Here is a 12,321-nt window from a genome sequence, read left to right as displayed (position 1 = left end):
GTGCGTGTGCACCTGCACCAACACACATGAATGTGAACACTAACCCACCATACACACACACACACACACACACACACACATGCACAAATCCCCAACTGAGTAATTCAGTGTAAAAAGCAAGCACAAATTATGCTTAATAAAAAGTTAGTTGCTCTGGAAAGATGGAACAGCAGTTAAGAGTACATGCTGGGCTGGCAGAGGACTAAGGGCCAGTGTTCAGCACCCATGACAGGCATCTCATAACTGACTGTAACTTCAGGTAATCTCACACTCTTAGGGCCTCTGTAGGTTCCTGCATGCAGGGGAACACACACATATACATATGCACACACACATAGATATATGTATATCCCATAAATATATTTATTTATACCTAAAGTTTGACCTTTCTTTTGTTTCTTTGGTTATTGCACTTGGGTTTCTTTCTTCCCTTTATGCTGACCTTAGTTTTCTTCTGGTATCTAGAGGTAGATATTACATTACTGATTTTAGACATTTCTTACTGTCAAATGTAAACATTAAAACTGATAAAGTACCTTTTAGGTAGCCCTTTATTTGTCATGCTGTCATTGTCTGTCACTCAAAATATGTTAACTATCTATGTAATGTTTTACTTAACTCGTGGGTTCTAAAGGTTTGTCTTACATAATTCTAAATATTTGGAGACTACGTGTCTCTCACTGGTATTGCTTTCTCACTATAATATGTCAATCTTTCAAGTGTCACTGTTTATGGGTCTGGAAAAGAGTCACCTTGATAGACGTAGTATGTGCCTTTGAAAATGATGCGTTAAGATTTGTTATATAAATATTCCAAGATTAAGTTGGTTAGGAAGGCCACTAATATTGCTTATGAACCTATTGCTGCTTGGCAAGGCTGCTTTATTATCTCAGTTCTTGACTAGTTAAAATCTTCATCTATCATGGCACATTTGATCAAAGGTGCATAGGGTTTGTATTTTACTTGAATTAAATCTGTCAACATAGATGTTGCAAACATAGAGGCTCTTAATGGACACATTCATGATTGTTGTATATTTCTGATGACCTCACTTTAGTATAAAATTTCCAATCCAACTTTTCATTAGTAAGTCTATTTTATTTAACATTAATATAGGCATTCTATTTTCCTTGTTAGAACATTTTTCTATCTGTGTAGCTATATTTACATAGCTACACATAACCACTTTTGGTTATGCATAAAATATGCATGTCAGTATACATTTGATACTTGGAATGTCACGTTTTGGCATATATTACCTCTTAAAAAATAAACTAATCCTCTTTCTGAAGTAATGCATATTTAAGCGTTTTAATCCTATCAGAAGTATAAAGCAGGAGGATTGTTAGTTTGAGGCCACCTTGTACTGTACAGTAAGACCCTACCTCCAAAAAAATAGAAAATGAAAATTAAAATACATTTTAATGTTTTGTACAATGTGGTGCAGTGAATTCTTTCTTTGGAATGGACACATTTATAAAGAATGAATCCGTCAGCTCTTTACATACAGGCAGAGAAACGTCTTCAGACAAAAGACTCTCAGCGGCCCTTTTCCTTTTGTAGCAACACAGGGTCACACAGAATCGGTCGAGACCTTGCATAAGCACTGGTATCTGAGTGCCAGGAAGCTTGGTGTCCAGCTTCAAGCTGGCCACGTATGTGACTTCATATTCAGTTACACAGTGAGCCTTCTCCCTGGGTCCTCTCTGTCTGCTTCTGTAATGTGCCATTAATCTAGTTATTGGCCACAACTCACATTGAAGCAGGAGATAGAATATTCCCACATTCAAGTATTTATATATCCCCATATACAAATACATAGTTCAAATGCCTCTGAATCAAAGTACTGCCAAAAACTGGAAGGAGATAATGTACTGCTCTCATGGGGAGCCTCATTCAGACTAGCTATTCAGATTTGTGAAATCCTTCTCATTGAGTAACCTGAAACTCGCCTTTTTACCAATCTATTTTGTGTTCAGAATGTGTAAAATAGTGGACCCTTCCTTTCCCTGAATGGGAAAGCTAAGCTAAACAGTCAACCGGTGTACTCCTTAAAGCTTCAGGGGGAAATTGGAATCACTCTGTAAAATCATAACAAAGCATACCAAGGTCCTCCCTTCTACATGGGACTCATACACATAAGCATGAATGCTATGTTTTTTCAGGCTGCCAAATTATATCTTTCATCAAGAAATCACCCCTAACAAAATAACAAAATAGGATACATAAGCCAGTTTGGGAGCTTTGCCGTGAGTGAAATTACTGGTACTTGTATATGGTCCCCAGGGACTGTTCCCTGAGGCTGAAATTTATCAAGTAATTACTTGGTAGAAGGGGGAGCCTGAGATATACTTTATATTCTAATATCGCCAGTCAATTATTACTTCTCTAAAATACCCATCAACCTCTGCTAATTGTAGCATATATCTCCACGGCAGAAAGGAAGCTTGCCTTCCATGTATGCTGCAGCTTTTAATCCCAAACATAAAACATTCTGCCTTGTCACATAGTAAATACCTCTCCATTCAGGATACGAATGAATGGGCTCTGGCTGTCACTTTGATCTTCTTGTATATTAACCAGATACAGAGAATGAAAATAACAAACACAATTATTGTTAGAGGGTTATGTTCAAGCTGTCCAGTGAACTCTCTGAAATCATTCACGGATAATGGCCCTAGTTTGAATTCTCACGGAAGACTGAGAACGTAAGTGTCACTACAGATTTTGCTGCTTCCTGAGTAGGACAGAAGTGTTTTCATAAGAACAGACATCAACAATAAAAATAGATATAATTTCTGATACCCTTTGCAATGTCAGCTTTATTCAGAAATTTACCTCCTCCCCAATGGAAATGAGCTATCCCAAGAAACCCAACCCAAATTTTCAAAAGATAAATTAGATTAAAGCCTGGGAGAGTTTAGAACTGTGCCTGACTTCTGTGAGCCTTGGGGAAACAGAGTCCATGTTAGCCAGAGGAAATGAATAAGAGGAATAAGAGAGAAGACCTATTTTAGCTTCTCCGTGTGTTAGTTGGTTGAGTTCTGCCTGTTTTTTGATTGGTTAGGTGGCGTGTTTTGATTTGTATGTTTTTGGTGGCAATAAATGTTGAAGAAAGTTAAGATTTTCTGTCTCTGAGACAATGAAACAACAAACAGAGCTCTAGAATAGCAGCCTGGGCAGTGGTCCTGCATGAACTGCCTCAAAAGTCCCCTACATTCTTTCTACGTAAGAGTCAGCCATTTTGCACGGCTTCTCATCTGTTCCTTTCTTTGCCATCTTGTGTCTCCACCAGAACATTCTGCCACACTTCCTCAGTAAAGTCAGATGCTCCCCATTTACTCATTATCCTCCATTCTGATAACCTTGTGATAACATTCACGAACCTGTTCTGGAATATTCTCTCTCCAAAATTCCCTTCTTAATGAATTATTTCAGGGGACAAACTTGGGTGGTAACAAATATTTTGATATTATTTATGGGTTTTTATTGTTCATCCTTAGCAGAGTGTCTGATGAATAATAAATATCCAAAGGATTTAATGGATAAATGAATGAGTAAACCACACATTCTCAGGCAACTTTCACTAGAGCACCAGAGGAAATTTCACTGGGGTGCTAACACCCATTTGCCTGAAATGAAAAGTCTTATAATTTGCTCCTGAAAGTGTGTAACTACACACTGAGTATTTTGTATATCCATTCTTTTTCTTACAAAAATCATGATCTCATCCTCAAACATACAAATGAACACTTATTCTCTTTAAATCTGAGAAAATTCATTGAAAGTAACACTTTACTTTCAAATATAGCCAATTAAGACAAAACAGGAAGTCAGGTGCTCAACAGTTTTCAGGAAAGATTAATTTTTTTTCAACCCCCAGAGTCTACCTCTTGTCTAGATGGCCTATATATTTTCTAATATCATCACGATGATAAGCTTCTTGAATCTAATAATAGCTTTCTTTGGATCTAAGAATTCCCTTACGTTCTCACTCCTATAGCTGCAGCAATTCATCCCTAAAGACTCCATTGCTATCTTTGATTCCATTTTTTCATCTCCATAATCCAATATCTCATATATAAAATGGAGACAAAGGTCAGACCTACTTCATAGATGGGTTGTAGTAAATAATTAGTGATATAAACAAACATTTAAAATGGCTTCTGCTGCACATCTAACAAAAGTTAATGCTGTGGTTACAGTACAATGTCTTATATCATTCAGGAGATTTTAAGAATATTTTTTCACTTTGATAAAGCTTGTAAATCAGCATGGTGGCTCATATCCATAATTCCAGTATTTGGGTGACTGAGGCAGGTAGATCATAAGTTCCAGGTGACTTAATGATCTTACGACTTATAACAAGTGACTCCATCTCAGAATATGGAGAGAGAAACAGAGGCAGAGACAGAGAGAGGCAGAATGACCCTTCCACGGGTGTCACCGAAGACCATCAGAAAACACAGATCTTTACGGTATGGTTCATAACGGTAGCAAAAGTAAAGTTATGAAGTAGCAGTGAAAATAATTTCGCGGTTGGGGAGCACCACAATATAAGGAACTGTATTAAAGGATCACAGCATTAGGAAGGTTGAGAACTATTGCTCTAGACCAAAGCCCAAATAAACTTTTCTTTATCTCATAAGGATGGAAACCATGAAGATAAGGGAGTTAACCAAAAGTAAGTATGTATGAAAATATCTTTAGTAAACCCATTACTCTGTGTGCTAATTAAAAAAATAGAAATTAAAAGATTAAAAAAAACCCTATAGTTATTTTTTTAGTTATTTGGTCATGGAGATGAAAAATTATTTTAAAAGGTAACGTTAACTAAAAGTCTGGTAATATCATTCCCATAGTGTCTCCTTTTGTCTTCTCTTACATTGCTACCATACCTGCTTACTCAGAAGTCAAACCCCAAGCAATCAGGACACAGTGAAATGCTGTAGCCTGAACCGTTAGCATGTTATTTCCCTGTGGTGTGTATGCCCTTGCCCTCTGCCTCTTCCTCCTCCACCTGTGTCTCCTGTCTCCCATGCACAGCTACATTGTTCCTACGTCTTTTCCTGCTACCTTGATAAAGCCCGAGAGTCAGAACCTCACGTCCACATGGATACTGGGCCACACTGTCTCTCAATCTCAACACCATTCTTCTGGTGCCAAGGGTTTCCCATCTTGAAATAAAAGATGAACTAGATGCCTGTAACACTCTTGCAACTCTGCCCTCATCCTGGAAAAAAAAAAGTGTGAACAGGGCAGAGAAAAAGCTTAAGGGGTGGTGAGAATCCTGTGTTCAGGCGCAAAACACTGCTCTGGAGTGATGAGGAGGTAACCACTTTTGTTCAAAAGCCGTCTTTGTCCCTAGGGGAAACAAAGGATACTCGGGTCGTCCTGATAAAGGACTTTGTTCTCGGGTATTTTTTCCACATGGCTGCACTAGACCAGACATCTTGTCTTTATACGGATTTCTTGCCTTTGCTGGCAGGCCTGGATGAACTAGGGTGAGTACACCTTCATCTGTGCAGTGTGAGGCTTAAACTGGCAGAGAAGTGACAGTTGCTTTCCAGGAAAGCTGGCCTTAGGAGAAAATGGCTCTTCGCCTATTCTCAGAGGTGACAGGCATCCACTTTACTCTCAGGACTTAAATCCTTCTCAAATCCATCCCTACTGCCTAGCTAGCATTTCTACCACTCCATTTCTAATTGAGTAGCAGGGTCTATGTGCTGGCAGCTTTCTCCAGGCTGATCTAAACAGGCAAAAGAAATGTACCACGTGATCATAAAACAGTATTATATAGATGATATGGTATCTATTGGATTGTATTTGACATGGACAGTCCTGAAGCAAGCCAACTATTTCAGTTACCTTTCTGGTCACCATGACAAAACATTTGAGATATGCCACTTGAGGGAAGGGAGGGGTTTGTTTTGGCTTAGAAGTCAGAGGAAATAACCCATCTTTGTAGAGAAGGCATGGCAGCTGAGGCAGCTGGTTGAGCTTGAAGCAGCAGCTTGCTCACATCTCAGCAGACCCTGAAGCAGAGGGCTAGACAGGAAGCAGAACATATCACACCATGCAAAATCTCCTTTTCGTTCTTACTTCTGCTCCGTTGGTCCTGCATCCAAAAGTTTCCCCAACCACCCCAAACAGTACACCTAACCTAGAATAAAGTATTCCAAAACGCAAGCCTGTGAGAGCCGTTCCACATTCAAAGTTCATCTTCATCTATCAAGAGAAGTGTTATGTCATTTAGTGTTGACTATGTAGAAGAAAAAATGTTTTCTAGGGGCTGGAGAGATGGCTCAGAGGTTAAGAGCATTGCCTGCTCTTCCAAAGGTCCTGAGTTCAATTCCCAGCAACCACATGGTGGCTCACAACCATCTGTAATGGGGTATGGTGCCCTCTTCTGGCCTGCAGATATACACACAGACAGAATATTATATACATAATAAATAAATAAATAATTTTAAAAATGTTTCCCAGGGACACTACTGTTGGTTACATACAACATCCCAGTTTCTCAAAGAATCGATGTGCCTTGCCTTGCTATTTGCCAGCAAGGCTTTGCATGCTTCCCTTCCTGGCTGCTTTTCTCACTCCTGTTATGACATGCACAAGCGGAACTACTTCTGCTCAGCTCAGAAGAGAAAGAGGGAAGAAAGGACATCAGCACAAACGTGCAAACACCAAGCATAGCATTCCACTCATTCCTCAGACCTTGAAGAGCCACCTAAGCCACGAGCAATGATAGGTGCTGGTTTACGGTAGGGACAAAGACAGAAGTCCTGCTTCATTAAGTACCCATGTGTCAGTAGAGGGGAAACAGACAGCAAACAAACTCAGACATTATACATGTCTATGCCATGGATTTTCATTCACTAGACTAAAGCTGTGAGGGGGAAATGTGGAGTAGTGATCTGGGTGAGGAGGGATGGGATAGGAGAGGCATCATGAGTTAGGATAAACTGAAGTTCACACTGAAATGCCATTTTGGCTAAGCCATGAAAGTTTAAGGAGCCAAATGTAAGATCTCCAAGCACAGAGTGTCCTAGGTGGGAGGGAGAGCAAATGAAAAGCTCAGAGGAAAGAGCTGCTTTGGCTGTGGCATCTGGATCAGAGACAATAGAGTGGAGAGGGGGGGGGGGAGAGGCCAGTGTGAGAGTCATCCAAACATAGCCTGAGGGAAGGACGTGGTCATTACCTTCCCTATCAGGAGGGGTAGGAGAGCTGAGAGCTGAGCACGCAGGAAGAGTAAACGACCAGAGGGTGAAGGGAGTCTATAATTCCAAGGGAAAATGAGGTCGTAAGATACAGCTCCCATTTTGAGTCCATCTCTACGAATAGGGCATTGCTGTTTAGAGCAAAGCCGCTCTTCAAATCTGAAGTCCTCTAACCTATGCAGATGACAGTCTCTCAGTGCACTGGGGTGATTGTTAGACAAGATATTCAAATATTGCTGGCAAATCGTATGTTCATTATGGTTTTAATGAACAAAAACACCCAAGGAGAAAGAAGGCACAGCAGAAATGTGTGACGGGAAATAGTTCATCCAGGTGGTGAGGAAAAAAAAAAATGCTTAGTTTTCTTCTATGATAGTTTTTTTAATAATATTTTCTTAGAAAAGAAAATTCATTTTAAGCCTTTAAGCTATAAAAGCATAGTTTTGAAAGCAGACAGAAAAGAATCTTTTCACCTTGAAAAGCAAAAGATTAACTTTGCACTTATTCAAAGCCCTGCATTCAATTGGGAAATACAAAGCGCCGTGAGATATAATGCTCTCAATTGGAATTAATAGGTATCATTTGACAGACGTCTAAGAGATGCCAAGGGGAGCAGGATTAAATGATGATCCAGTTGTTCAAGAGTTAATTGAGTTTCCTAAACTATTCCAGAGCTTTAGGTGCTATTTAAAAGACTCTCTGTCTGGACGAGTCACAAGCAAATAGCACCCAGGGTCTCCACCCTGTGAATTGGAGCTCAGCATGTTTTCCAGCTGATTTACAGTCCTTAGGGAATAAGTCGTTGTTCAAATAATCAACAGTTACATCTTTTAATGTCTTCATGAAATCTGGACTAATGATGAGACAAGGGGAATGGGCAAAGTGTCCTATGGCCTGCGGATATGAACATTTCCCAAGTGACTCACAATCTTTCTGTCAAGGGTGCTCTCAGTTGCGCTTTGCTAATAGATTTGGTATACTTGTGTCTGAACGAATAGTTTAATTAAGTGTTTCGTTCAATAGTAGCTTGTTGTAGGTTTACGTTTTTGTGCATGCCACTTCAAAAGCACAGGCAACAAAAGAGAAAAGAGATACATTAGACTTCATCAAAATCAAAATCATTCATGTATCAAAGGACATCATCAAGGGCATGAGAAGATAATCTACAGTCTAGAAGAAATTCAAGTCACAATCTTGATACAGATTTGCAGCTGAACAACATAAAATATTTTTCCAATTTGAGAACACAAAGGCACACGACTTAATTTCAAAATGGGCAGAGAGTGTGAATAGATATCACTCTAAAGGATATAGGAAAATGACAAAGAACCAAAGGAGAACAGTCTCCACATCATCAGCCACCAAGGAGGAGAAAATCAGTACCATGAGATAGCCCTTCACATCACTGAAATGGCTCTCTCCAAAACATGGCATAACAAATGCTTGTCCGTATATTAAGAATTTTCAACTATTATAAGCTGATAACTGGAAATGAAAATAGGAAGCTATTCATTGGGAAACAGTCTTAGCATCCTTAAGATTAAACAGAATTATTATGTGACTTGACAATTTATTCCTAGATAAATACCTCAGAGAAATAAATATAAATCCACACATAAGCAAGCTTATGTATATACACAGCAGTATGATTTATGACAGTCAACTACTGAACAAACTCCAATGTCCCTTGGTAGTCCAAAAGGATAAAGTTATAATATATCATATGATAGAATTTTATTTGGAAATAAAAGGAATAAACTACAGGTCAATGTTAAAATGTCCCTAAACTTTAAAAGGATCTGGGAAAGTCAAAGAAGCCAGTCACTGCATGATTTACTGTATGTGAAGTGTGGAGAATAGGCTGAGAAAGCAGATAAGCAGTTGCCTAACTAAGGGAAGATGAGATGTGACCTTATTGGTACAGGGTTTCTTCATGGGGATGATGGACTGTGGCCAAATACCTGTGATGGTTACACAGTCCCGTGAATACACATGATGCTATGAAATGGTTTACCTTACAAAGATGAATTGTAAAGTTTAAATAGCATGTGAATTATATCTCAATAGGGATGTTGCTTTTAAAAAGTGTGAGTTCTTAATAGAGACAGAAGAACCTAGATGATATCCGTGTTTGCATGTTTCTCCTCCAAAGGGGAAGATGCTAATAGTCCTAGGAATAGGAACATCTGACTGACTTTCATTGAGCTGTGCTCACCTTCAACATGAAGGTAGGTATTAGAGGAACTGAAAATTGAGTTTTCTAATATATTCACAGAGAATGGATGCTCTACATGCATTTATGCCTATGGACCAAATGTATGCAGTGCCCAAGGAGGCTAGAGTAGGGTATTGCATCCCTTAGCACTGGAGTTATAGACGTTGTGTGTCATCATGTGTACTAGGAACCAAACCCAGGTCCTCTAGAGGAGAAACCAGTGTTCTTAACTGCTGAGACATGGTTCAAGACCTTGGTCATTAGTTTTTTAAGCCATGCCTTCTTTGAGGCCTTATATTAATAATAAATATTAAACTTAATGCATCCAGTATATTGATCTCTCTGATATTTGAGATTCAACCTGAAGACAAATCTTATGTCTCCCAATACATGAAAAGGGTGCATTCTATCTTCTTTTCAGGAAATAATAAACACAGGTTCTGAGAAGTCCCAGGAATGATTCTTTTGGATCTATGACAAAATTCACCTATGGTTTTCTTGTGCTATCCTGTCCCTCAATCCCTGATCCTCTTGAAACCTCAAGACAGTGCCATGCATCAAAAAGGGGTCCTAGGAAGGAAAGACACGGAGGAGAGGAAAGGGTCATTGAGCTAGCTGTAGTGGGACATGCCTGTAATCATGGCATTTGGAAGATGGAGGCAACAGATCAGGAGTCTAGTGTGAACTTTAGCTGTATCACAAATTCAAGCCCAATCTAATACTCCAGTTTTGGGCAAGGCTGAGGAAGAACGGTTACAGGTGAACTCAGGTTCCCCCCTTCCACTCTTCTATGGTGCTCTTCAAAGTAAGCAAGGAAGGTGTGGTAGGATATTTGTAGATTGTGTGAAGGTGTGTTGCTGTGCTTGATGTAAAAAAAGAAAAAAGAAAAGATGAATGGCCAATGACTAGAAAGAGGTTAGGTGGGACTTCCACGGACAGAAGGGACTCTAGGAAGAAGAAAGGTGAAGACACCAGGAAATACAGAACAAGCAGAATGTACAGGCAGAGAGGTAACAGCCATGAGCCACGTGGCAGAATGCAGCTTAATATAAATGGGTTAATTTATGTTGTAAGAGCAAGTTAGAAACAAGCCTAAGCTATAGGCCCAACTTTCAAAATTAATAAAGGTCTCTATGACAATATTTTCAGACTGGTGGTCCTGATGAAAAGGTATGATTTCAGGGAAGGTATGTTATCAGAAACACAGAGTTCAGTCTCTCCTCACTCCACACAAACAATATTTGCATCCAAAATATCTCAAGTGATTGCAACTTGAATGATGCTACACAGGCACTTCCATCAGTTGTTTCTTCAAGGCAGCAATTGGTTGTCAGCTTCTCTGGGACCCAAGAGTACAGGGAAACTAAGACAATTGGCCAGTACCACTATATCCATGGAGGACTCCAGTTGCAGAAGAATAGAAATGTTCATTTTGGCTCCATCTTAAAGGGTGTTATGTTGGAAGTGTCAAAGCTGACGACTGTGTCATTGACTCATCTTCCAGCCCCAAATCATTTTCAAGCACTTTCCCTTGCTGTGAGCTGGTTAGAAATTCTTGAATCTCTGCTCATGCCTTCGTGGTACATTTCTGTGCTTTCAGCCATGCAAAGTAAAGAATGAATATCCTACCTCCTGTCAAACTCTCTATTTCACAAGTTCAAACTAATTACGGCCACAGATGGTACTGTTAAATGGAGCTCTCTATTATGACACAAACCAAATCAGCATTCCCAATAGTGACTCTGTTTCTAGAAACTCATTGCTCAAGATTAGTTGAGATTTTTAATTCATATTAAGGAATTCTTTAGAATAATTTTATTCTAAAGAAGAACTGCTGTGGAAACTCATATGTGGGCCTCTAAATATGAGTTTTCTTCATCTAAACAATAAAGAAAATCTTGGTGGCATGTGAGCATTTAAATACTACCTGGCTTGGATAGAGGAGTGAACTCATAAGTGAACTGGCCCCGTGTGCTCAGTCTGTATCCCAATCCACAGTTAATTTAGAAGACTTTCCAAATACTGTTGGTGAAGGCCATCTTCACAAGAGGGCCAGGGGCTCAAAGCAGGGGGAAGAAATCCACCCTCTTACTATTATTTTTATTTTTCAATAAATAAATAGCTACAGTTCTGTAGTGGTTAATTCTGAGTTATTAGACTTAGAATCACCGTTGAAACAGAAAAAGCAAAGTTCGGGAACATGCCTTGAGGGATTTTTCTAGATTAGAGTAACTAAGATGCAGTGAACCGCATCAAATGTGCATTCTGCTGCTCTCTGGTCTGTAATCCCAAACTTAAAAAAAAATCAGGAGAAACTGAGCTAAGAGCTAGCAGTGATCGATTTCATCTCTCGCTCTGTTTCCTTACTGTCAATACAACATGATAGCTGCCTCATTCTCTCGGGGACACCTCCCTAACCATATGAGCTGTGCCCCTCAAGCTGTAAGGCCCTCAAACTGTAAGCCCAAATAAACCCTTCTCTCCTAATAATCTTCTAGTTGAAATAACCAATGTTCTTAGATATTTTAGCACAGCAGGAGTTTTCCTAGGAAGCTTGAGTATTGGCTCACCCTGGAAGGTTAACTAAACCCAAGGACCAAAATGCATCTTTGGGTGGGCAAAGGTTCCCTGATTTCTTGCTTCTCATTGTCACCTACTGTCAAAAGTAAAATGTTATCCATGATCCCAAACTGAGTGGTTTTAGGTAAGACAGTAGGGATTTGAGTTTGTGTCTGTTTTATATTTTACTTGCATGCAATGACTCCAGCAAGGGAAGGGAAAGTCTGCCCCATCTTTGGAAACTTTCTGAGGAATAAAATGCCAAAGTTCTCAACCTAGTCAGATAAAGGAAGCATTTCATATTCAGAAATACCTGGTCCTTCC

This window comes from Arvicola amphibius, chromosome 8, assembly GCF_903992535.2.
Source record: "Arvicola amphibius chromosome 8, mArvAmp1.2, whole genome shotgun sequence".
In the NCBI taxonomy this organism is placed as follows: domain Eukaryota; kingdom Metazoa; phylum Chordata; class Mammalia; order Rodentia; family Cricetidae; genus Arvicola; species Arvicola amphibius.
This window is presented reverse-complemented; position numbering follows the sequence as displayed.